The sequence below is a fragment of the Brachionichthys hirsutus genome, unplaced genomic scaffold (genome assembly GCF_040956055.1).
Source record: "Brachionichthys hirsutus isolate HB-005 unplaced genomic scaffold, CSIRO-AGI_Bhir_v1 contig_839, whole genome shotgun sequence".
NCBI lineage: Eukaryota > Metazoa > Chordata > Actinopteri > Lophiiformes > Brachionichthyidae > Brachionichthys > Brachionichthys hirsutus.
This window is the reverse complement of record NW_027180565.1, coordinates 9,182-35,260: the sequence shown is the minus strand read 5'-3', so window position 1 is coordinate 35,260 and position 26,079 is coordinate 9,182. Positions and strand designations below refer to the sequence as shown.

Sequence of the window (26,079 nt, the reverse complement as noted above, 5' to 3'; positions counted from 1 at the left end):
AGGTATAGTCTATTTACATCTTTGTAGGGACATCAAAGGCATCCATGTATTAACTTGTTATTTTATTGTCCTTATTTTTACACATTTTAGTTTTGACGTCAGATTCCTCATACTCGCCTATGATTCGGGTATGATCTATCTATAGCACAAAAACTATTGTGCAAAATGAATTTCAATTTCATGTGTGATCTGTAGTGAACCTGAAATTATGCATCTATTTGTTTTTACAATAAACATTTAAAGTTTTAGGAACATCTGAATCACAATGCAATGCTAAATACTTGCACTGTTTCTTATTTACACACACAGATGAGTTCGGTGAAGCTCTTACGGCCACGTCTAAACGGAATTCTGTTCAAGCTGACATTCGAGGAGCAGGTGAATAACATCCGGCCAGACATCATGAATGTGACTTTCGCCTGTGAGGAAGTGAAGAAGAGTGAAGGCTTCAGTAAATTCCTGGAGTTGGTGTTGCTGGTTGGCAATTACATGAATGCTGGCTCGAGAAATGCCCAGACGTTTGGGTTCAATGTCAGCTTCCTCTGCAAGGTAATGCGCCACCACAGAACATAACACAATATGGGCATGTCTAAAACATCCACTGTCATTGGCAAATAAATAAAATATATTCTAGATATATGTTAGATTTACACACATGTGTTTAGCAATGCAGTGATGAAGATCAAAACACTCCATTACATGTTGTGCCTCATACAACTCAAACAGGGTTGCAGGTACAAAGTGGGAGAGACATGCCAGTGGCAAGTAAGTATTATTGGAGGAGGGAGGCCATCAAGTGCCCAGTGAGGGATTCTCCTTACTGAATTTTATTCCAGCATGAAGAAACCACAAATAATGCGAGGGACATCCAGCATGCGAGGGTGTTGTGGCAGTGGCTCTTCGTTTGAGTGGTAACATTAACCAGTCAGGCTGTTAAAACAGAGCATTCTCCTCCATGAAGCCCCGCATTCGGCATCATGATCTGCGACAGTCGCTTTGGTGTCTGTTCTATTATTTCTGCGTGCTGCACGGGAAACCTTGCACGACAACACCTGCAATTAATTGGGGAACACATCACTGCTGTTTGATTATTTGTCCACATATCTGCCAGTTCAGAGGGAGCGAGATGTGTAGACACACAAAGAAACAAAAACGCAGATATACAGACACTTCACTTCTAAAGATCAGATAACAAAAGGTGATGGACGCTTTAACACCTTACATTACCCGGAACAGATAAAAGGTTCTGTGTCTCAAACATTGGCTTATTAGAAAATAATCAATATGCCAACTCAATTTCACAGTGCTCAACTTCACCACACTTTTCAGAGTGGGTTGTAGCTTGCAGTGGTAGTGGGCCAATCACATGCCGCATTACATTGAAGAAAGTTGGCAATGATTGGCTGTGAAGAACAGCATCTCGGTACAAAAGGAATGAAATGCAGTGTTTGTAGGATTATTTCAATATTGTACTTGTTGGTTTACTTCAGTAGATACATTAAGGATCTGAATGCCTAACTTTGATACATACAATGTCAGTATCATATCATACATTTGCAATGTTTATAACTCACTAATATAAAATATATTTATCTAAATATTTTTAATAATTTATTTCTAATGTTCTCTAATCATAATTTTTTTAGTAGCTAAATGGACATTTTCACATGAAACATCTTGAAAACTACTACATTGTGTATAATGTAAAATGTTCTCAATAAAGGGGGAAAAATCATCTAAATTTGAGTTCAGACATCAACATTAACTCTGTTCAGGCGAATATGCTATTAATCCTTTTTGGATTCCACACACTTTACCATACGAACTGATGAATAAATCATTTATTACACCTTAATTGTTCCCCTATTAATTAAATCAGCAATGGATTCACAGAAGGGAAAATCTACCCACGTTTTGAACTTGGCAGCTATTTAAACTGGGTTTAATCATGTCAATGTACAAGCAGGTATTTAAGATTTGCATTTCAACCACAACATCAAGGTGTCTCTAAAAACGTCAGAGTTGTTAATAGTTTGGTGCAAAATCAAGTGTCGAAGAAAGCCAGACATAGATTTGTTGGCTGGTCCCTTTGAAGAAGCTTTGGCACTGAGGCACTGTGTGTCATAGGCAGCAGTATTTAATGTCCTCTGTGATAGGTGATAAAACTGATGAGAAAATTTATTAGGCAGCCTACGGAGTGCTTTGAGAGTTACTTGAGGAGGCCGAGCGCTTTCTCTTAGCACTACATGAGGTTAGCGATCAAGCTGTGGTCATAAAAAAAAAAAAACTAAGTTGCAAAATCCATCTTTTTAGGTGGCCTATGAGAGATTCTAAAACGCCTTCCTTCCTTATTTTATTATTCTCAAACTCGTGCTTTTAGGTGCATCCTGAGTGACCATGTCCAGTGAATGATTCGGGCCATGTGAAAACACAGCCCTATGGAATTTTGCAATATAGGAGTACAGTTTGAATGCCTAAAGTGAATTTCTTTCACACTTTTGAAGCCAGGAACTATGTGTTAAAAAGAGCCACCTTGCAGGGAATGTAGGGTTCCTTCTCTACTTCCGCATGGTGACTGAATCAGTGTGGTGTGTCAGTGTTCAGTCTCCTAATTCTTTAGGGGGCTGATCGGACTATTATAGATAGACAAGGAAACAAGTCGACTTTCTCGCTTTTGTCAATCAAGTAAATGGACCCCATGGTGGCAGGACTAGAGTACCTAATGGGCTCATCAGGGATGACGAAGATGATAACGGGAATGAGCAGCAAGGAGAAGGGCACAAGGCTGACCCATGTCCAGCCCGTCACAACATCCCTCCTGGCCTGTCATACACATCTCACAACAGCCAAGCTGGTCACATAGGGTGTATTTGACAACCTGAATATCTGCTGCTCAAGGTGTACAAGGTCAGCTGTGAAATCTGCACTTTGCAAAAAACATGCAGGAAAATCCTCATGTATTAGCTAAAGGTCTTTTCTGCCAACCGATTAAACTTTTCTGCTTTAAACCTCTTTTAAAGTCAAAAGTACTTATTTTTATAATGAGATATCAGTTCAAGATGGCTTTGATGAAGAGTTTTCTTCCCGATACAAACCAAAGGGTTTTCTATTAACATATGAAATGCTTTTCGCAACAGGTCAGGATAAACAGTTTTTCTTTCTACAAAGAAGACCTATAAGGGCATACTTTATTCTAAGTAATGCACATTCAAATTAAAAGTGAGTAGTGCTATAATGGTTGTGTTTGCGTGGTGGTTTTCAGTTTTCACCAAATTGAAAACAAACAAAAGAAATGGTCCACAATTATTTTAAAATGAAAATTTTAAATGAGGAGCACAAGTTATGGTGTACAAATCATTTAGTCAGCCGTGCATATTGTATTATTATTATGTTTGTTTAATTTTGTAATGACAGAGCTCCGTTTATAAATTAGTACATATTCATGCTATGTCGATTATTATTACCTCCCAATGCTAATATGTTTATAATGTCATCAGACAATTTTAATGGACAGCCTATTATCTCAACCTTCATGGTTTCTTTACTTGCATCCATTGCATTAAATCCTACAACCACAAGTAAATCAGGATGCTGCCCAAGTGTATGTTTTTGTGTACCGGTACTTGTAACAATGTTAAATATATGTATATTTTCTAATCTATTATAGTCTTGCCTCATAATTGTTTGACTGTACACACAATTATTTGCATATGTGAGACTGCAGCCCAAGAATATCATTGTTATTAGTTCACATAGGTGGGCCGTGCTAATCAGTTTTCCCAGCATGCCGTTCAAAAACGGCATGACTATTATGGTAGAGGATGAATATGGAACAAGCTCCACACACGCACAGAGAGAGAGAATATCACTACAAATACAATACCAAGCCTTATGATGAAACGTCACTGTATTATTTTTGGTAAACATGTATAATATATGCCTAGGTGTGTAAAAATACATTGTACTTTGACTTCTTAAATTCCTTTGTAACATGGTTGTTACCATCCTGTAGACACAGAAAAATTTAATACTTGTTTCCATCCTTAGTGGAACAAAGAAATTTAACTCATAGCAATAGATAAGCAACATTCGGTGAGAAGAGAGGGAGGTTGTCTTAAGGTGTTATTTGTGTGTATGGACCTTGTATAATAAAGCAAAGAGTTTTTCAATTACTGTGTTTCTAATTACGGTATTTATTTTTTTACATTTGCTTTGCTTCTTTTTAGCTTCGAGACACCAAATCCATTGGTCAGAATACAACACTTCTGCATTTCCTGGCTGAAAAGTGTGAAGAGAATTATGAAGCAATGTTAAGGTTTCCAGATGAACTGGAGCATGTGGAGAGTGCCAGCAGAGGTACGTCTCTTTTCACATACATATGCATTAATAAACTTAAACTGTCCACATCACTATCCTCATTGTAGGTGAACAATTACCAATATAAACCATTTAATGCATTGCCTTTTTAACTCAGCTCTGTATTATGAATTCACTAATTCCTTAGTTCCCCCATTTTCATCCTTAAATATTATATTCCTTGATGACAGCCAGTTATCTATTTGTGACAGGAAAAGAGTTGTTTATCTGCCCACGGTGCCGGGCTGTCATTAAACTAATTCCACTCTAATTCTATTCTCAACCATGTGGTGGAATCCATGCAGGCTTATTTTCTTTGTTAGTGTTATAATTGGTTATTTAATTTACATTAACTGATTCTGCACTTCACTGAGGCTGCCAGCCATTGTGCAAATTGATGGAATTGTTTGTATGTGCTGTATATTCTTAGATGTCTATATGCACTCGATTTGAGATCAACTTTGTTTTCATTACACGGAAAAGAGTCAGTCACTAGGCTGAGAACAGTAAATTAATGTATATTTCACAAAAGTCTCTGAAAGGAGGCGTGGAATGCTGGGAACAGCATTACTTATCTCATTGATTATTACACACAACACATTTATTGAGCTAGCCTGATTCAATTAGAGATGTTTGCTTTTAAAATCGGAATACTTGGCACAGTTTCAAAGTTGTTTTTTTTAGTAAGATTAAAAAGCTAGCTCTTTTTTTAATCATATTTATGTTTATGCATTTTTTTTTGTTTGATCAAAGCAAAAAGACAGGTTTCTTCATATTAATATCCTTTGTTTTATTTTGAGGCACACAATATCAACATGAGTGCAGGCTAGGCACCAGGCAACATCTTTGGAAAGCTTTTATTGCCTGTCAAACAGCGGAGCGCTGCTTAATTATTTATCGCTCAATCTCCAGATCCTTCTCCAGAGCTTTTGGTCACCAGTCAAATTAAGTGGCTGAAGAAAATGAAATCTAGCTGTTCTCATCTCAAACAAAACACTGTTGCCACGACCTGGTGCTAAAGCTCTGACAAATAGCGAGATATGCTGACTGAAGGTGAATTATAAGAGATTTATTTAGAAGTAAGCAAAAGGTTGCTAAACCATTGCAGTCAGATTAGTCCATATAAACAGCTACAATGTGAAAGACGTGAACTTTTACCATACAAAGACCACAAAAATAATGTTTGAAATTAATAAAGAAACCAGTTATATCAGTCAAATACAATTAAATAAATATTTGTAAAATAAAGAAAAGTTGACCAATGGCTAGAATATCATCAGGCATTTGTGTATTCTTGTTTACTATGTTTTGTGTACTTTATGAGGCCTGTCAGGCAAATGATTTCTTACTGATTGTTACAGACTTCCGGGTTGGCTGAGAAATTCAAATGTAATCAAATGGCCATATACGATATCTGTGAGTTGAGTTAATATCACTGAAAAGTGCAATCATGCCTGAGTAATTTCCTTTAGAAATCAAAGCTTTACCTGCCTTGATTGGCTGCCGGGCTAAGTACAATTTCTCCAAAGACAATCAACTTTTCAAAATGTTTCATTCATATACATTAATTCAACATTTCTCTAACTTTGAATTGTGTATTACTGAGTCTTGTTTTGTTAAAAAACCTTTGTGAATGTATGAATGTGTGTGTGAATGTTTGTGTGTTTATGTGTTGCCCTGCGATGAGCTGGCGACTCGTTCAGGGTGTACCCCGCCTCGTTCGTTGAAGATGAGACGATTGCGAATGTGTGATATTCAAGAAGATGAATGGATGAATGAAGAAAGCCTTGGACATGGAAGAAGTAGAAGGTCATTGTATTTATATTTCAAAGAATGCATCACATTGATAAGCTCGAAGTATACAATAGCTCTGATGCAGAAAGAGTGAGGGCGGGAGCTATAGGCTACTTTTAACCGAGACCAGCACAAAGGAGTTTCCCTTGTGGGATTGTTCTCTCCCCAAGGATTCAGAAATCATCAAAGCCCATCTGTACCAAGGTCAGTTTTGATTAAAATTCACTTTTTTGTATAAAATGTCGCACAGGGACTAAGCTACAGATCTTCCAGATAGGACACGGGGACAGGCCATGCTTTTAGCAGGGATATTGTGGTATATATTGTGTTTTATTCTACAGCCCTTCCAAATACAATCAATCCTGCAAAGCCAGCATTCACACTGTTTAGTAGAGAATCAGGCAAGGTGGTAACTGGTCATCGGGAACAGGAAGTTACAAATACTCATGGAAAAGCCACATGGCAATCTCAATTCAGTGCCATACCAACACATAGGGACACATCTTGTTGCAGAAAGAAAAAAAACAGCAGACCTATTTTATTTTCTCTCATTTCTCTTGTGATTTTATTTCAGTAGCCACTCTTTGATATCCGTTATGGACCCATATATCCCTGTGAATGATTATTTTATCAAGTTTAATATAGATTAGTTCACCAAGAGAGCAATCCTCCTTTTCTTATTGGCTTTGTGTCTAAATTACTTCCATATTTCACTGTGAGCTGCATCTCTGTCTAAACAGGGGATTGGTACACTCTTGTCACAATGTCATCTTGGAACTCCATTGATAAATCACTCTGAGGGATGAAGGAGTTGAAGGAGAGTCTTGAGAGCTCAGGGCTCAGGCCTCATTTAAAATGCCCTTTTTTCTCAGCGATCTCCCTCAAAATGTCACACCCAATAGCACACTGTTTCCATTTTCAACGGGAATAGGATACATGTCCTTCATTTGATTTCAGTGATTGTTTGATTGCTGCTGGAAACCATTATTTTCCTACAGTTTTAGTTGAACCACACAGTTTTCTTATTTTAATTATAAAGTAGACTCTGGTTTGGCATTGCTGCTTATCCACTTGTACTAAACAGTTTCAAGGTATCACAGATAATCTTGCATGTAATATATTTACGCATATGCGCCATGTACTGATGATTAGTTATTTGTTTGTTGGTTTTAAAATGAATATGCCTTTTTACAAATGCAGTAGCCACACTGATCGTTCTCATTTTGTAAGGGTTCAACATGTTAGTTCTTTACCCTTTACTTATTTAAGAAAACAGTCACGGACAATCATATTGTTGTAATACTTCAGATGTATTGCATGCATTCATTCATAGCCACAGTATTGGAGAGAGACTATAACCATTTGAAATAGAATCATATGCAGTCATCGAATCCTTTATTTTCATACCACTGACCTCATCTCCATAGCATTGGTGAGGCCTTGAGAGAATGTCATTGGTCACTTTGCCTTGTTAAATACCCCCCAGAGATGAATATGTGCATCCTGACAATGAGAACTCAGTCTATGTGGTGATTCCACTCAATCAGTGGTGCACTGACAATCTGTCTTGACAATCTGGGAAAAGAGGAAATATGATACAAGCGTTCTCATAAATCTATTTAGTATAAGGCATAGCCAAGGGCAAAGTACTTTGGAGCCTGTGAAGGGAGAAAATGGAGAATGAAGGGAGGGGAAAAAGATGAACTCTGAGGATATTAATACCGCTGTGAATATATGTATTATCCACATTCATTCCAAGGCTCTGCAGCATAATAAAGCATTGCTCATTTCCCATTTAAATTCCTTGCAGCGCTTGGCTCTGTATTACGTAGACAAAATGCCTTTCTTGATGTGGTATAACAAAGAAGGGACCGTTTGTCTTTTGATAGCATTTGAGTTGCAGGGAATTGCGTTATTGGGAACTTTTTTTTTTTCGCTATCCAGCCAATCTGGGAGGTTGTCTTCTTAAAATGTACATAATACAAGCCAAAACGTGTGCTGTAGCAATGCCCCCCCCCAAAAAAAAAAAATCTATCAAGATGGGATTTTATTTGAAAGGACGTCCATATTCTTTGTGAAAAGGACATGTTTCTATGATCTTCCATTCACTTCACAGCTGTTTCCTGTTTTTTATGATAATAAGACAAGACATTATCTCCCTTGCTAGCAGCTTGTCTTTAATAGCATCAAAATTGGCCAACAGCTAGCTCAGAAGTACTGTTAAATATTACATTGATGTTCTCGTATTTCTTATTATTAATCCCGATATGTTTTTCTCTGCATATTCAATAGACTATAATTATTTATATTAGTTATGCTTCAGGTAGCGAATTAGCCTGCATATTGTCTCAGGACATAAGACAGAACAAAGGTACAGCATGTATTGGGCTAATGAATTATTGACACTGCAACAGAAGACATCATGGAATATTTATCCACCAATGATATTATAGCTGATAAATAAAGATAACAAAAAGCCAAATTGCTTTCACTGACTAGTCTATTTGCATTGTGTCAAAATGTTGTATTTGCACACTAATTGACTTTTATTTTTGCTCTGCTTGATTTTCCTCAACCTGGATGACTGTACACAGACTTGTAGATTGCAACACCAGTAATTAACAGTTGATAACTACTATTGCCGGTCTCCCTTAATCTACACTTTCTCACTTTGGTTTGCCACTGCCAACACAATAATGTATTGTCATCAAATATGTGATATCTTGCAGTATAATTAATAGTATTGGTTTGTCTGTCTATATTAGCAGCTTTGATTATAATCATGAAACATCTGTGAAGTTTCCCTTCTTGGATATGTGGTCAGACTTTCCCATTCTCTATCAGACATAATTGAATGATAGTCTGATACAGACTCATATGAATATTCTCAATGGGAATTCTATTGCCATTTAATCATCGGAGTTAATAGGGTGTTGTATGCAAATTGAGAATATGCAATAATTCAAGTTTACTACAATTAGCAAATTGCATGGAGGGAAAACCATAAAGACAGTATTTTACAATGGCATATGCTAATTGAATGCAGTTTCATCTCCTGTTGGATATCTAATAATGCCACAAGGTGAAGCCATTGTGGTTCTTCGAAAAGCAGAGAAACTGGTCATGCCTGCTAGAATTACAAAGAAGATGGAAAACCCTCTCCAGACTGCACATATTTTCAGAATTGGAAGATTAGATTGAGATGCTTTGTCTCTGCATGCACTCGAGAGGCCCAGCATGTGCTAAAAGATTGAAGCTCACTGATGCTTCCCATCAAGTCTGAGATTTTGAGAGATTCCAAGGAAGGAGAGAATGGGCCTACATGCACAATGACCTGAAATTTGAGTCATCTGTTCCGAATTTCCCACAAAAGAGAAGCGACAAAAAAGGATTCACAGGCTATAAACGCAACATGGATTAGCCAAATCAGCCAGATGGGTGCATTTACCTACAAGGACAACCTATATGGGTGCTTTCTGTCTATAATTTTAGACCCTGACTAAAAGGAAATATTTAAAAATACATACGGTTCACAAAGTAAGTATACTTGGATAAACTTTGGTTTATTGATAAGAAACAGTGTCCCATTAAATAGAATTTGGTATATTTGCAAACTATTAACAATATTTGACAATAATTCATGAACATTTTCTATTGTATATACGGTACTTCAGTAATGATAGACACACTTTACTGTAATCTCACTTCTGTTATGTTTGGAGTTTATATGTCTCAGATGGTTGAACTACTGATAATAATAGTGACTTTATTTACTTTTGTCCACAGCACATTTCTTTGTTAGCATTTCACATTTGAGTACTTTTGAGCTGCCAGTTTGTCAACAGGGTTACTTTTGTTGTTGGGGCCATAGTCTTCATTAATGCACAGATAATAGCATAAACTTTTATGCATCGTTCCACATGCAGATTTACATGATTTTAGATTCCTTATATAAGAGACAAAAAAAAAAGAAAACGTTTTTTTGCAGGTTTCAAGAATCACCCTTTTACACAAATACCTAATTTAGTAAAGGTAAAGATGTTTCAGTGTCATGGAATTGGATACATTTCCTCATAAGTTTGTTTAAGGTGTTCTCATCTCTGGACCCTGGAAGTGATAAAGCTGGATCAGCAAGGCCAGCACTTTAAATGGACAGTCTGTCACGGATAATATTATGAACAGGAAACAGACCTGTCTTGCTCCTCGCCTCCATCTCAAGGATGAGTGATGAACACTAGGGAGTTTTCTTTCTCTTTCTTACTTCATGGTGAGTCGTTAGTTCATTCCAAGACTAAAGAAGCCCTCTATTTCTTTCTTTTTCATTTCTGTCCATCTCTCTTTCCATCCACCTCTGATTTCTTTCATCACCCCTTTGGGCAGCCAGTATGAGTGTAGATAGAGATAGACACATGCAGGGAGACCAGCAGCCGTGCTTAGCATCAGCCTCCAGTCCCCGACAGAAGACTTCAATGAGAGTTGACAATGGTACCAGGAATGAGAATAATGCTGTTTGCCAGCCTAGAAATTCAGCCTGTCAACGTAGACCATTTCCCATTCTGGGAGTGTTTCATGCACTGAGGTGAACTCTGTTTTTCTGCACCACTTCCAATCTACCACTATAGATTAAAATAATTTTGTTGCTTTCAGAATGTATCAATAGTTTATTAGCAATTGGGTTTTAGCAGCAATTTGCATTGGCAACCAGAATGCTAATATTTCCAGTATTTCTATCTCTCAAAAACTCTCAAGTAAGGCATTAAATGACATGCAGTGATTAAAATCAGGACCCAGAATAGCAATATCCCAGTGGACTAAAAGTAGCTATTGAGGATGTTTTTTTCAGGAGAGAGAATGGTGCATCTCATGCACAAGGGCTATTCAAAATACTAAATTTCCATATTTTTTTAAATCACCAATAATTGTTTTTGACATCTTTGAAATGCAAGCAACCATATGATGATGAAGACATGCAGGGTTTATTCACTTTAAATTAGAGGTTGTAATTGGTCTCTTGAAGAATGGCTGATTTTCGATCAAAGCTAAATTATTTATCGCTGCTTTTTGTACCATCTCATTTTTGACTGTGCAAAAACTTCAGAGCTAATTATTCTCTGTATACATAATTACTTCATCTACAATACATGCAAATTTGAAAATTAAACCTGGATTATTTTCCAGTTTGGTAATTTTCTTATGTATTTTGCCAGGATCATGCATTTTAAGTGACTTGAATATGTCACTGAAATATTTTGAATCCTAAATAGCTGCATCTTTTTAGGTTTGAATAGTGGTGGTTAAATATTTGCACCTTACTCAGAAGATATGAATAATCTGCACAAAAATACATCAAATGCCAATTTAAGCTAATCTCTCCTGCATTCTTATCAATTGATCTGCTTCTACCTGTATATTTTCATGCTAAATGCTATTCAAAGATGTCAATATATGTCATGACACCTAAAGGCAATTGTGCCATGGTCCTCTTATTACTCAAATCGATTTTACACCTGACCAAGCAGACTTTTACACTCTAATTTCTAACGCCAACCAAACTTTATAAGTAGCATCACATGGCTGAAATGGGCGCTCGTTGATTGGATAAAGTAGGAGGGGAAATCCCTCCCTCGCCCCTGGTTGTATCAGAAAAGCTATTCACCCAAAAAGGGAGCATACATTTTACTGAAGGTGGAAAAGTGTCTGTTTCTGTCTCCTTTCATTTCCACAGCCTCTTGCTCTATTCTATTGACCAGTGTTTGAGAAAACACATATGCTTTTATAAGACTCTGGACAGATTTTGCCAACCTCTCCATGTCATTTGGGCTGCACATTGATTTTGGATATCAAATTGGGTCATTTTTTATCATGGGCTGTCATCAATAAATAATTTAAAAGCATGGCCTGAGGCAGGGCTTTTCAGGGCTTTGGCGTTTTACTCCACTTGGGGTGCGTTCCCTTGTGCCCCTTTCAGTTCATGCATGCCGCTACGTGTGAAGATTCCGCCAACACTAATGATTTATAACCCCCAGAGGAGCAAATGCATGGCTGTGCACAGGCATTCACTGCTAGTATTGCAAACATAGTATGGCACTTGTGTGTTTGTGTAGGGTTTGACAAGACCATACTCATCTGCAACTATCACAAAATCCATCTTGCTGCTTTTCATTCTCACCATACTTTATATTTTCCTTTTTGTTCTCATCCCTGGAAATTATTCAGAATAATCTGAGCCAAGTTGCTGTGAACTAGTGCATATCACATTGCACCTTCCTTATTGTGATGCTATTGCTCCCGAATGTTAACAGTGATGTGACAGTGCTCTTGGGACATTAGACTCACTGAAACTCAATTGTTTTTCCTATTTTGTTGTGTATTTGAGAAACAAGTTTGTTAAGTTTACACTGCTTCATTTGTGTTGCACAGACCATATTTCATTTGTTTGACTCCATGGTGTTAATCACACTCATCTCTAGTTTGTTTTCCCCTCAGGCTTTATGGAATGATTTTAATTTAACAGCCAGCCCTTTATTTCCAATATAAATCTAACACATCCTGACTGTGGCGTTTCTCTTATATGTTGCTGATTTTCATTTCCCACATTCTTTTTTTTTAGTCCTGTGATATGAAGCCACACTGTGTATGTAAAATTTAAAATTTGAAGCCAGGTCTCGAGCACACTGACAACCTTCACTGTAGTGAGGGCTTATATTGCAATTATAGTATAGTATAATATTAATAAATTTTATGAACAGAATGATCTAAATGTGCTCTACCATAGAAAAAAGTCCCCCTCATGTAATGAATCTGATAAGATATTATCCATCCTTTTCTTTAGGAAGCTATAATAATCGTCTCAAATAGGGAGTATGGTTAACCTGACATGAGACGTTGTTGGACATAATTAGCTAGCCCTTTATCTAATATATCACGAAAATTTAATTTTAGTGATATATTAACATTTAATTTTAGTGATGCATTAGCATTTGTGAATAACTTGAATCAGATGCAACTAAAATACACATCAACATTGTGTATTAAAATTCATCAAGGTTATGACAAACAATCAGCAGCAAACCCAACAGAGTTTCATAATGCTTAAAACTGCCCATCTAACAAAACAAACTGCGCTGTTGTGTATGTGGAAGATTATTAGCATTTTTAGTGTTAAGGATTCCGTTTTTCTATTAATGGTAATTTCTCTAGTAATTAATTTGTGCCTATAAATGTAAATAAGCACTGTTAAGATATATGAACAGTACACATTGCATTTTTTTTTCACTAAACATACTTGCAGTTTTCTCATACTGCTCATTTAAATATGTTCCTCTAATTTCATAACCCAAAGCCAACATTCAGAAATCTCAAATCCTGATTTATAATTTGCTTTGACCCCAAAAAAACTACCGCAACATGCTACTAGGAAAGTCGAGCTTAAACTGGCGGGACAACGACAGTTCACATGACTTGGTGTCTGTGGTTTTCCTAATCTTTGCCATGCTGTGGCCTCCCAGCGGAGCTCTGCTTATTCCAGAAAGATATGTTTTCATTCCACCAATTGAAGCAGAGGTAAGGAGGGACACAATCGACTGTTGAGGGCCAAATTGAACCTGTGTCGAGCTGCAGGCTAGCAAGAGATAAAGCCTCTGACACTGTCTGCAGTGTTTATCATCAGGTGGCCTTTTCTGTGTGTGCTATGCTGTGATTTTGATGTGTTAAGTCATAAAAGGGGAGCCACAATTCTTTGGAGAGGCTGCCAATGTAATGGCTTAGTGAAAGGATTATGTTTATCATCCCATGATTGTTTTACATAGTTTTTTTTTCCACCAACTGAAGAGTCATGTGCCTTGACTTTAATTTATTTTATTTCTGGTGGGCTTTTCATCCAGCATGCTGTGGTCCATTGTTTGCACAGATTTCAAAATAATCATTAAGTATTAAGAAGAAGCCTCTTGGATGAGAGGTGAAACGTCTTCAATCAGACTTGAACAAGTCCTGTTGATTATACTTTTTTGCTATTCGTGAGTTGCTCATACATTGTTTTAGTCTTCAGTTTGCCCTACAACACGGTTTCCTCTGTGTGTATGACACCTCCCTTGTGATTTAGTCCTGGCATCAAGTGTTTCAGAATTGTCCTTTTTAGCAAGCATTGTCTTTTTCATATTGAAGGCTAACAAAAGTCTTGTGTCTAATCAGGCAGGCCATAAGCACGACATGGCAATGACTCATCTGATTTTATGGGCACAATTAAGATTTCCTCTGTTGAGAAGACACTGTGAATGCCCTGTTTCTGCCCTTGAGCTATGTGTCCAAGAGCAGAGGTGCTTCTCAGGCATACATATATATCTCCAGGATTTGTTTAGATGTATGGTACCCTCAGCTGACTGGCCTGGGGGACAGTAATAACTTTGAGAGCAGGCCATATCCAGGGAGAGACTGAATTTAACTGTGTGGATATAAACCTGGATGGACTTTAACCACACATCACTCAGAACCCTGGTTGTCTCTCGTGACGTACAGTTCCTCCCTTTCAATTTACCATCTAGTGCAGATCACATATTGCCGGTAACTGAATTGAAAAATGGACAACTTTGAGACTGCTACCTTGCTCATCTTTTAATTTTAGGTATCTGTTAAAATAGGTTTCCCAGCAGAGACAATTTGTCCTCCTTAAGCAACCAAGGCCTACTCCGATTGGCCACACAGACACAGATTATGCTGCTTTGGATATCAGATAGAAGAAACGCTTCTAAGATGAACACTTCACCATCCCACATACTGAAAACAGAACATCCATTTTTATTATTAACCTTACTTCTCAGCAGGCCATTAATGTTACAGCTTTGCAGCTCGGTATGTCTTATCGAGCAAACTGCTAGGTGCTAATCAAAGTTGCCAAGCAAATTAAATCCTGTTGTTTTAATATTTCCTTTTCACCTACAGCTACAGTATGGCATTTCCTTCAAACAGTACATGGCAATGAGACATATGCAGCAGCAACAATAATATACCAGCATGTATCATAAGAGTAAGCCAACTCTTGCTCAGGTCCAGCATTACAGTATCAACACACAAAAAGCAGTTCTCGCTATCCATCTCCCACCCTCCCTTCTTCCATGCACACACGTTCACTCAAAAATGGATGGAAAAAATAAGTTTATCTTGCGACTGAAATCATTTTGTAAAAATAATGCCCCGCAAGCATTTTCATGGTACTTTCAAGGTTAACATTTCATTTTCTTGGTGTCCTATATTCGAACAGCAAACTACATTCAGGGCAATGGCAGCTTTCAGCAAACCCTAAAGCTGTTGGTTATTTCAATAGGTTGATTGGCTGCAAGCTACAAACCCCCTAAGTGGGAACACACAATGAAGGTGCCTTGGGCTACAAGATAGCAGCACAGCACCCCATTTCCTCTGCAGTTATAATTCCCTATGTTTGGAGATTGTGTGGCATGCAGTTCAAACAGCATGTTTAACTGACCACACAGTTTTGTAGCATGATCGAGACTGATGTGAATGGAAGTAGCCATATGTCTTACTTTAATGGTGTTCAACTTTAATGGTGTTATACTCATGCTGTTGTAAAATATTATTGTTGTCATTTAACTTCTTTATTGTATGTATTTGGCTGATCAGGGGTTTATACGTGTATTGAGGTCAAGAGCACTTAATGCTTAACGAGATTGTACCATGTGAACTCCACATTCCTCGTTTCCTTTGGCCACCCTGTGTGTCAGCGCTTGTCAATCTCACCGATTCTGTTGGCGTTGGGAAGATGTGGACTGCTGTGTGTCCTTTCCAGTTCACACATAGTCACCAGCTGCTTCTTTTCACTTGTCAGTGAGACACAGGAAATGGATTGCCCCATTTACACAATGATGGCAGCAGATCAGTTTGTTTGTATCTCTGTGACTTGCTCAAGGACACTTTGACATACGGACAGTGGGAAGCCAGGTGCCAAATCCTCCCAGCACTCCCTGGATGGTAAAGCTTTTAGGGCATAGCAATCCCAACATTTTTTGGTAGTGCAGCATCATGAAGACAATATGAGATTGTTTTCCTACTATGAAAGTGTTATTTGTCATCTAAACCGTTAAATGTGGCTATGCTCGCTAGTTAGCGACCAAAGAACAGGAACTAGGGAAGTATGTGTTAACTTTATAAGTAATGGGTCCAAAGAAAGTGAGTGGTAAGGATGGCAGTGAGAAAAAAAAAAACATGACAATGGTGAAGCGTGAAATTATCTAAAAAAAAACCCATTACTGTGGCCGCGCAAATGATTTGGCACACCAATACGAGCGGAGTACATCGACGACATGTACAATCCTCAAGCAGAAGGATGATATCAAGTTCATAGAGCCTTCCAAAGGCATAACTATTTCGAGTTTATGTAATTTTTACTCATAGACTATGGACAATTTGGAGGAACCATGTATTAATATAATTAGCGCAACCGTAGCTGACACACAGTGCTGTACAAGCGTGGATTAAAACATAAATATGTGGAAATGTATTTATATATTTATTGTGCATCGAGATCTTCCTATGTGAGACCATCTCCTGTTTTACTTCTGGTGTTTGGGAACCAACAGGGTTTGTGATGGAAGATAAAACCAGTGTGGGGAGGTAATGTGACCTAAAATCGAACAGATGCCTCTTCATTACTGCTCAGCTGAAAGCCAATCAAGAAAAGCCTGGGTATCTTTTATGCACCACTGAATACATCATTTTCCATCTAAATCTCATCAATAATCAAGGATAATGATGGGGGCAATTGAGATGATTGTTCACAGAGCAATGCTTGAAAAATATAATGCATTGCTTTTGGCGAGGATGGATGGTGTAAATCAAACAGAGTGAGTAAGGACCAACATTTTTCACTGCAAGTGAGGTCACGAGGGACTCTTGAGATGTAATGTCAGCAGAATATATATATAGGAATTTCCCTTATATATCTGTTGTACAGTTCCTAAGGAAAATAAGCCACATGTATGTAATGTGTACTTTATGTGTGTTTTTATGCCTTCATGTCATTCACTAACACAATGTTTTTATCCTGGATTGACACAGGAAGATTTTTATATATCTAGTGAGTGAAATATGGTTATGTAGGGAACAAATATATCTACATTGCTTCATTTAGAAAAGAAAATGAAGGAGGCAAGCCAAAATTGAGTCATCGTGTCATCACTCAACATCAGTCTTCTTGTGAGTCATGGACCACCGCACATGAGCAGGTGGTTAAGCGTTACAAATCTAATTTCTGGAATATGCTTAGCAGTCCAAGTGATAATTTGAAGTGAACAGACATATTTTAGAAAATTGAATGGCTTTATTTTATGATAAATCTGAAATATCTCGGTGGGAGATCAATGAAAGTCAACTCTTAGCTTTTTCATCCTAGTATTACATCAGTCCTATTATTATGTCTGGATTTGCTGCATTACATGCTGAGAACAATGCGATAATTTATGGACCTTGTCTTGCAGAGTTTACATAATAAATGTAAATTATTGCAGTAACATTTAATAGGTGTCATTGAATCTTAGAGACCAAATGTTTAAAACAGAAAATCAGTCACTCAATTTCTTCCAAATGAAAAGCACTCCCCGCCCCCCTAATAAAAAATAAAAATAAAAAGTAAAATGAAATAATTCTCAAACACATACCAACCCCCGTTGGTTTATTGGAGTTGAAGTATTACGATTTCTCTTCGTTTTAGTCTGGGTAATGATTTCACTGTAGTAGGATTTGTGTAATTTCCTCTTTCTTGCGACATTATCTCACAGAGGGAGCTCTTGAGCTTCAAATAGAAATATCACACACTTAAATGACGGGAGGGGGAAGTGAGAGTCTAAGAGAACAAAGAGTTCCTAAAATATGCTGAGAGGGAGACTGGAGAAGGAAAAAAAAGATTTATGTTTTTATTTATTTATTTATTTTATATGTTTCAGGAATTGGTAGTATGTGATTTTAATGAGGATGAATCTACTGTAAGTGTAACCCCATCGCCACTGTTCCACTGACTTTGCTCTTGGAACTGAATTGCATGTTAATAAAAAATATATGTGAGCTTTAATATTTAAATTGTGTAAAACTTTAAATATAAGTAGCATTGGCTGCAGCATAGAAGGAAGTGAATCTATAAAGCTAGCATGCAAGATCAGGAGACCTGATGGTAAACCTCAATTTCATATTTCGAAGAGGAATCATGGTCTTCAATGAACAGCAGATCCGCTGATTTGTCACCTGGAACAGCTGGTAGAAGGTGGCGATACCTGTGACGTAAATTGTGCACTTGCACTACTCAAGTTTCAAAGTGGAAGAGTTTAACCATTAGTTGTGCAGAATCCTAACATAATCTATGGCTTTTAAAGAGACTGCAGGGGTGGGTTTATCCCTCTCATCCCATCCCTCCAGACTCCAACCAGATGGTTCTCTGAGCGAGGGAATTCTATGTGGAAAGTTGAATTTGTGAAGTGCGTTAACACAGTCCTATTTGCTACTCTGCATTTGCACAGATACACTTTGTAAATGTGAAAACTATCCTGCCCATGAATCGATAATAATTAATGCATTAATAAACATGGTAGTTTTATCTTATGTATGTGTGTGTGTGTGTGTTTGTGTGTGTGTGGTCCTCTGCATAGACGCTGTTTTCAGTAACAATCAATCAAATTATCAAAAATATGACTCAATCAACCAAATACTGTAGTTCTGTTACAAATAGTTTTCTTTTGTGGCATATTTTGCCATCATTGTTTCCAAGCAGGCAGGTACGGCAACATCAGGCAGACAGAATTAGCCTCAAGCTGGTAAACAAAGTAGCTAAAAGGAGCTAAAAGGAGAATGTTTGACTTGAATTTGAGTGGTGAGAAACACCACATCAAATGAAAGCTAATGCTGGCCTGTGTCTGCTCGAGGCATAAATTGATAATTGTTTGCTTCAGAGACTATATTAGATATATCAAGCCGGAAAACAAACACGTTATTGCTTTCTCAAGCAGCACCACGTTCACCAAGTTTTATCTAGTCTCAAATGAAACTTTAAAAAACTGTTGAATTATCTTAGAGTATCTTAGAATCTTAGAGTATGTCTTACAAACATGTGGCATTATAATAAACAAAGAATTATGTTGTTGCGCTCGCAAATATTAAAATAAAATACCTTCCAAATCATCCCTTGACAAACTATTAAATAGTGAATATCTTTTTTTGTATACATTTTTTTTCTGTGCCACTTCTATTGCCTGAATAAGTTAATCTTGCTTTGATATTGTATCCTGTTTAAACTTAACATTCCATTTGTCTGATTAAATTGGTCTTGTATGATATTGTGAGGCCAAATTCCTCTGTGTGAGTGCACTTATATTTGTGTGTAAATGTTTTTTGAGCTCTTGGATTGGATGTCATTAGTGGTAATCATCTCCTTATGACCTGAAGCTGCTACATTGATTCCCATGTAGTTTTAGCTGGATTTTGTTATTGCTTCACTTAATAGGCTCCTCCATTATGGTAAATAATGAGCCAGTTCATTTCTTTTCTTTTTTAACACAATTACTGTTTTTATTCTACTCTATGATTGTGCCATTTCTTTGCTCTGCATATCATAAATCCCCAGAAAGCCTGTAAAAAATAAATAAAAGGTTTTTGGTCTCTTATATCTAGAAATGTGTCAGGTGGAATTGTGACGAGGTGCAACTTTGAAGTTGTGAATGAGGTTAGAAGCACAAGTCAACCTCTGCAGGCTCTTCTGACCACCACACCTCCAATGCTTAGTCATGTTTTCCTTATCCCAGAATCTCCTTGTACCTGTGTATATACTGCTTATGAGTATTTACACACTTGTTACTCACTTGTGTAATTGTGTTGAAATGATGCCCGTTTGCATTAGGTTTTTGGTTAAGTTAATATTTGAAAGTTTGGAGTTAATTATTAAATAAACACATAATGATGTGGCAGGATGAGGGATGACTCAGAGACGAAGGTGGGTTACTGCTCTTTACTCCTTAGACACCAGCAACATAATGAATGAAGAAGAGCGCCAAAACATTATGGCCGCAATACCACGCCCACTACCCATAAACCTCTTGGGTGAGAGCCTGTTGCCAAGTGCTCGCCACATTAGCAGTCTTATTTTTTTTATTGGAAATTAGTGACCAAACATGCCATTGCACGTTTGGTCACTAATTTCCAATGTTTCACACTCAGAATGCCTTTACCTCAAAAAGCTGGCTTCATAACCACCCACTTCGGCACCCCCCATCTTGTTGTTTGATCGACATCAGGAAGGCGTCATAACAATATCCCAGAAAAATCTATCTTGGTAAAGAGAAATGACCGTCTTCGAGTGGAAGCAATTAGTTTGGTGATTATCAGGAGAGGAGGTAAACCAGGGGTGGGCAAATTTTTTGACTCACGGGCTACAATGGGTTCTAAAATTTGACAGAGGGGCCGGGTCAGGAACAGATGGATGGAGTGTCTGTGTGAACTAATTTAAATGACATGTAAAAGCCATTACATGAAATTATTTGGCCTTTTAAAATGAATGAGGCTTAATTATAATAACATTTTATTTAATGATGTAGTTTGGTCAAGTTCGGCAGGCCGGATTAAAAAGCTCAACGGGCCGCATATGGCCCCCCGGCCTTAGTTTGCCCATGCCTGAGGTAAACCATAGTAATTTGTTCATGCTATCTTATTACAGAGGGCAGATAGTCATACGTAGCACGAGTACAATGCCCTGCCTGATTTCTTTAGCACTTTCTGGGTAATTGTCATCACCCCAGGTCAATATTTAAACTTTCCCATGAATCAGAATATATTACAATAGACTCTATTTATAGTCCCTCCAGAGATCTGGCTCCAGGCTGCGGCTCCACTGGCTGCCGAAAGCAATTAAGTCTTAAGTCAGACATGACCCCTATTGTAAACAAGACCTCGCCCCAGTGTGGAAGGTGCAGTAAATTGTTGTTCCCCGGTGTCGGGCTGTACTTTTGATCCCGAAAGTTGCCTTCAAATATTGTAACTAAATTATGTTATTAATAGTTCCCATGTCGTGTTTTATTCTCCTTGGGTTAATGCCCATGTGCTCCATTCATTCCATTATAGTTCCTTTAAAATGTTAGATGACCTTTTCTCCCAATATTTCTTTTTTTTTTTTATATGTTTTTTGCAGATACCAGTTTGGGCTGGAAGAAAGGTGCAGTAAATACTGCATTATGAATGTTTTTTCCATGCCGGGTCTTGTAACTCAAATATTGAACAATAATGAAACATTAATAGAATAAGAACATTAGTTTGCTGAAATTATATAGTAATGTAACACAATACTTCATCAACTGTCACCCATATTTTCTCTCTGTACATTAAAGTATACATAACTTTCTTCATAAATGTAATTGTATTTTGATTTCTGGAAAAGTCCAGATCATGTTTTATCATGTTAGGCATTTGGAGTATGCGCATGTTAACCTTATGGTTTTACTCTCGGGTGGGGCATCAGCTCTAATCTGCAAATCTGTCATTATGATGAGTTATTTTACATGGAGAGCTTAAAAGCAAATTGAAATGGGAAATAGAGCAAAAGTGATAAGGATTTGCCCTTTTATGTGAATGCAATTAGCGCAGCATTTATGGGAAATTGTAATTGCATTTGTATCCCCTGAGTAAAATGAATCACAATGTATTTTGCTGACATTGTCTAATTCTTAACATGATGAAACAATAGTTTATTGATTATTATTAATAATATAATTTGTTCTATTTTATTCATCAATTGAAGTAAGCTAGTTTTCAAATAGAAATCCAACTGGATTATTTTTTTCTCCTTAGAAAGTGCAGCACTGAAAACCAAGCAGATACAGTAAACCCAATGTTGATCATTACTGTATATGAGGTTTTATCCACCTCCATTGTTGATGGTGAAGTATATTAAATTGTACTTTTTGTCGCTTTCAACAATACATTTTCTCCTGCAGTTGGAGTTTGTTCGATTCATGCTGAAAGGGAGTGCATAGAGTTGTGAATATCCTTTTGCAGTATTCCTCTGTTGTACTGCAGTCTGCTTCCCACTTCATCTGCTATCTACTTTAAGGTACTAACAGCTAAATGCAAAAGAACTAATCTTATAAGCCCGGGGTGCCCGCGAGGACCTTGTGAGGTGCCCAAGAGCCATGGCTTCTCAAGAGTTTGTATAAAATAAAAGACTTCTGAACGAGTCAAATCTGTCCCCTACCTTGTTAAAACGTTGTTAAGAATTAGTGTGAGTAATCATTAAACATGATCAGTGTATTTACATAGATTCATATCATTAATGATTAATGGTACATTGAGCAAATGTTTTATTTCAGAATCAAACTGGTAGCCCTTTGCATGAATCGGTGCCCTCGGCCTCAAAAAGGTTGGTGACCCCTGCCGTACCATATCTGCACGGTAAGGGGTGGCTGCGGCACAGTTGGTAGAGTGAGTCGTCCAGTGATCAGTAAATCAGTTGTTCGAATCCCAGCTCCGACTGTCCACATGTCCAGTCACTAAAGACACTGAACCACAAATTGCTCCCAGTGGGTCTGGCGGCAGTCGCCCACTGGAGTGTGAATGGGTGAATGTCTATCATAGACTATTGTGTCAACTCCCTTTGATTTTTAATATTTTCCTACTGTTAAATAAGCTATTGCAAAATGCCTTTATGTATATATATATATATATAAGCATAATTATATTCTCTCCACCTATGCATCTGGTCTGTGTATCTGTTTGTTTTCATGCTCCCCTCACCTCCCTCTCTGCACCCAGTGCGAACACACATTTACTTGGCTGAGGTGATGAATGCGCTTATGAATGACCTTCTTCTTTGGTTTTATGCTGCATTTGTCTTTGTTTTCGCAAGTGTTTGAATTATTTAAAACTTTATATTTTGTTCTCTGCTGGAGACAACATTCAAAATAAATCTCAATTTCCTCTGTAACCTTTGGCAATATTGCACGAACACTGGATGAAAGAGTGGTATTATTTGTCTATAAATCAAGATGGAAATTGGCCCCGTCTATAAACGACTGCATATAAAGTTGACATATTCACATTATGGCCGTTGATTTGGTGCCGTGAGGCATACCGAATTTTTCCCTGGCAGTTTATTTGAGGAAATGGGCAAAGCTAAATGAAATACTATTTGTCTGTCTCTTGTTTGTAGGAGTGAGTAATGCATCGAAGTCCAGATTTACAATGCTCTTATCAATAACTAAAGGACGTTGTCTGCTGTTCACTCAAGTCAACTTTTTTTTCTTTCTTTTTTTCTCTTTCATGTTCCTTGCGCTTCACTTTGGCTTTACAAGAATGTAACCAGCTAAAACAGACAACCTACCTGTGAATAAATTGTATGATCTTACCAACCTAGACTTGAAGAGATTTTTAAGGGATGATGGCAGCGTGTTCTTTTTGACGGATCCTCATGACTTTGCAGTAGAAGATATTTCAAACCCACTCAGCTCATATACCCCTTTCTAGCAGGCACAAAGCAATACAGTCAATCAATAATGTATAATTTTACAATAAAGAGTCTAGCTGGGTAGTGAATCTTGTTGTCCTCAAATTATTTATTATACATTTTTCAAACAAATGGTAAGTGTGCTGTCAGTCGCAGTCCAAGGAAGCAAGCTGAAAAGCAAGGTGGCTCTGAGATGATCACTTAACAAATCACTGAGTTCAGAGTAGCAGTGTATTTCATGCAGCTAAAGAGTCACAGCTTTTAGCCTGTGGAGTTCAGAGAACGAGGCTCTGAAGGACTGAAATCAGTTGTGATGAGGATATTCAGATTTTTCGGGGGAATTTAATTATTTTCTATTGTGATGCGTCTTCAACCTGCTGATGTCAATGTCAGCGAAGGCTTTGTCCATGTCTCTGTTGCTGTGGTTACTCATTTCAGATCCAGGCTGATATTATGGAGCCACTGCAAAAATTTAGAACAATCTACAGACATTTTTTACTTGGTGTCTGATGGAGACTATGCCACAAACGTTGTTCTTTTTTTCAATTGGTTTTATTTTTAATATTTTAAAATTGAATCAAAATTTCACCTCAAACTTGCCCAAAAATGTATATTTTCAGTCATATTTAACTTCATCACAAACAGAGTCTTAGCTCCCATGCTGCATCTTAAATAAAACAACAAAGAATGAACAAGATCAAGTAACATCTGTCTTCGCCTGTCCATAAGACACCCCCCCACCACACACACCACACACACAGATACCGGTACTTAATTTTCAACCTTCTGTTTTTTCTACAGTTTCTGCTGAAATATTAAAAGGCAGCTTGACTACGATGGAACGTCATATTCAGAGGCTCGAGAACGACATTGAGAACTTCCCCAAAACGGACGACCAACAAGATAAGTTTGTGGTAAAGATGTCGATATCCTTTTTGTTGTGGGTTTTTATTTACCTGGTTTGTTTTGCTATTGAAGCATATTCTGACATCATCTTTACCGTTTTGCTGACAGCATTGTATGCTGTTTGTGTTCTGCCTGGCAGTGGCAAGCAGTTTAAGTCACTTGGTGTGATAGGTGGCACCCAAGGGAACCCAGGGAATGGATCTGGCTGCCCTGCAGTGAGATGTTGATCAGTTCTCCCTCTTCACTTCTCCCTTAGCCCCAAGAAGGAAATTATGCTTGTGGCTATTTTTACTGCACTCTCCCACCGCTGTGTCTCTCTTGGGGGTGGGGGTGGGGGGCTCTAATAGGGGCTCTAGTGCCTCAAACCAACTTATCGCCTATTCTTGATTTCATCTCCTGACCGGTCGTGAGCTTTTCCACACAGCTGTCCATGCACAATCTTCTCTCATGGCACCTCTCCTGTTTCAATGAAAGAGTATTTCACTTAAACCCAAGCATCTCTGCTCCCCAATTGAATTAAGCCATGTCTCTGTGCCTTCTTGAATGCCCTTTATTTGAGGAAAGGTCCTCTTTGTATAGGTTTGATCAATGGTGGAAATCACCCAATACCCTGCAGGCTACGGTGTGTTTTGTGGGTGAAAAGAAACCCCAGTGGTGTCATCAGTGTCTTCAGAATTATTTAACAAAGCATTTATGAAGAGCAATTGAACAAATGAGTAGGTGATTCCTTATGCTAGGCGCTCTTACAGAGGCAGCATTTAACCTTAGTTTTATACTTCCTCTGTCAGGATTCTTTAGGCTAACTTTGGGTGATACAAGACTAATAGCCTCCAAACACATAGTCTGTTGTCAGTCAAAGAAGGCCACATAAGATGGTACAATTACATAAATAAATAAATGCAAACTGAAACAGGGACCTCCCTGGACCTCCCCGGCAGCTTAGAGGCAGAGCAGGCAGGCAAGAAAGCTACTCTGCCCCATGATGTCAGTATTGATTCCCTGCCTCCTCCGAGAACTGGAGGCTTGAGTGAGAGGAAATGGAGAAGTGTAGATATACTGCAGCAAGGCTCTCCCTCACTGTCTGGAGCTCTTCCCCAGAGCAAAGCGGAGTCTAGCTGGCCACGACCTGAAACGCCCCACTTCTGCCTATACTCCCAATCCCTCCTTATCCAGTTTTAGTGTCAGGAAATACATATAGTGAGAATTAATCAAATGTGTGTGTGTTCGATTCGATATAGCCATCCTTTGGAAAGCCCTTTAAAGCATATGCTGAATATATTTACTTCCATCTGCATAGCGTTCCATTTTTAGGTGTTTTTTTTTTGTACAGGGAAACAGCATTGAGAGCAGAAATGAGTCAAAATATATATATAATTGTATTACTAGTACAACAACAGAAGTAAGCACTAACATTTTGTGACCTTCAGAGTGGCTTTGAGCCGGTGCGTTTCAATAGGATAAATGTATACATGTATGTGATTCATTTTATTATTCTCTGAAGTCCGACACCCACAACAGTATTTTTTTGCCGCGAAACACCT

The 26,079-nt window shown here is 37.8% G+C and overlaps 1 long non-coding RNA gene across 1 annotated transcript; it reads left to right on the top strand.

Annotated features, from left to right (window-relative positions):
• Positions 1-445: 445 nt before the first annotated feature.
• LOC137915978 (uncharacterized) lies at positions 446-24,450 on the top strand. The gene is made up of 3 exons (XR_011106452.1): positions 446-549; positions 4,227-4,356; positions 24,434-24,450. It is a non-coding gene; the product is annotated as an uncharacterized lncRNA (long non-coding RNA).
• Positions 24,451-26,079: the final 1,629 nt, after the last annotated feature.